Source organism: Schistocerca nitens, chromosome 1 (genome assembly GCF_023898315.1).
Source record: "Schistocerca nitens isolate TAMUIC-IGC-003100 chromosome 1, iqSchNite1.1, whole genome shotgun sequence".
Lineage (NCBI taxonomy): Eukaryota > Metazoa > Arthropoda > Insecta > Orthoptera > Acrididae > Schistocerca > Schistocerca nitens.
The window spans coordinates 996,524,740-996,526,658 of NC_064614.1; the positions used below are offsets into that span (position 1 = coordinate 996,524,740).

The following is a 1,919-nucleotide window of genomic DNA, read 5'->3' on the forward strand; positions in this document are numbered from 1 at the left end:
TAAAATGGCTCAAAATGGCTCTGAGCACTATGGGACTCAACTGCTGTGGTCATAAGTCCCCTAGAACTTAGAACTACTTAAACCTAACTAACCTAAGGACAGCACACAACACCCAGCCATCACGAGGCAGAGAAAATCACTGACCCCGCCGGGAATCGAACCCGGGAACCCGGGCGTGGGAAGCGAGAACGCTACCGCACGATATATATCTAAAGACTTATTTAACTATTACTATACATGTTTTATGTAAGTGTGACTGTGTATGCGTGTATGGAATTAAATTATCTGCCACAAGATAGAGCAGAAGTGAGTCTAGCCACGTACAGGTTAGGCGAAAGCATTTGTCTAGTACTGAATTATTTTTGCGTAACAGAGGGAGGCTTGATCGCAACCTTTCGTGTGTTGATCGTTGACAAAAAAAATTCAGTTCAGCAGGCATTCCTACATAATTGTATCAGTGAAAGAGCACCACTCAAGCGTACTTCAGTAGCACTCCAATGACATTCACGTAGCCGGTCTGTCACACATATGTATTCACAAACTTCAACCGTCATACGACGAAAGAGGCTCTCAAACGCTTCACATTTTCAACAGAAGTGCGTGGGCGGCCCATGCTTTACTGTCTGCAATTTTGATGCCAATCAAATCTGTTTAGGTAAAAGCACCGATTCGTTTAATCTTCTGAGCAAAGCACTTTGGGCTTTAATATTAATTAATGGTTTCGAAAATGCAGCCCACGAAATAATCGTTCATCTGTTGTCGTCATTTGTCTGTGGGTGAGCAACAGTGTCACCGTCTATGATTTCGCATGTTATCCTTGCGCATACGCCGTGCTCATCGTCTCTGTATCGTTCCTATTTTAGTGTACGTACGACCGAAGCCACTACAGTAGCATCTGAAAGAAGGGATACTGCGGAAGTGGCTGAGCTGTTGGTTCATACCAGAATCACTTTCCAGCTTTCGGAGCTCCTGGCAGATTAAAAGAGTGTACTGCGAAGGAACTGCTCTCACATGGTAAGCCACCCATGCGGCTCATAAATGCATAAATGTCTCACAGTTTCGATCTATAAATATCAAGTACCTCCATAGTTCGGTCAGCAAAAAATTGTCCCTGAATGGCAAATGTTTGGTCCCCGTATGGCTCATCATTTATTTACCAGAAGTTTCACAACAGCAAGCATCACAACACGGATGCGCCCATGGATTTGTCCTTCACTCTATGTGGTCCTGACCACTCCCCAGTTTATGTACAGTTTGTGATCTTGTTATTCTTTGAGACAAGCTATAGCAAAAACGCTATTGAATAGATATTAAACTGCAATATGGTAACATGGGGATAGTAACCTGAGCCCAGTAACGTGGCTTCAAGGGCGATACTTGCAACTCCCTGGTACTTTGCGAATCAACTTCGTGTGTGATGCTCCACTTAGACCAGCTTTGAGCGATCAACGACGAGGACAGCTTCACAGTTTCCCATCCAGCATTGGGAGGAAACACACTGACAAAGATTAATGAACAACCGCATGGATCTCGTCACCAAAAAGATTTATTTGTAACATAGAGAGGAGGCACGAATCGAGCATGATCATAAACGTGGTGTAAAGATGTACAGGATGATGAAACAAGTGAAAAACATAGATTTATTTTACGCCATCCAACGAAGAGGCGCAGTGCTCGGCACACTGGGGACGCATTATGGACGGCGGTGGTTCGAATCCGCGGCCGGCCAACCAGATCCGTGGTTTCCCTAATTCCTTAAAGGGCACTGCTAGAATGTTTCCTTGGAAAAGAACACTGCTGATTTCTTCTCTAAAACGGGCTTTTGCTGCATCTCTAATGGTCCTAATCTTCCTTCCTTTCTTTTATATTCAGGCTGAGTACGAACAAAAGCTTTTTGAGTGTGGTTAGCAGGAGAAAGG

At 44.2% G+C, this 1,919-nt stretch overlaps 1 non-coding gene across 1 annotated transcript; it reads right to left on the reverse strand.

Annotated features, from left to right (window-relative positions):
• Positions 1–779: 779 nt before the first annotated feature.
• LOC126205533 (U6 spliceosomal RNA) lies at positions 780–884 on the reverse strand. Its single transcript, XR_007540576.1, has one exon. It is a non-coding gene; the product is annotated as a U6 spliceosomal RNA (small nuclear RNA).
• Positions 885–1,919: the final 1,035 nt, after the last annotated feature.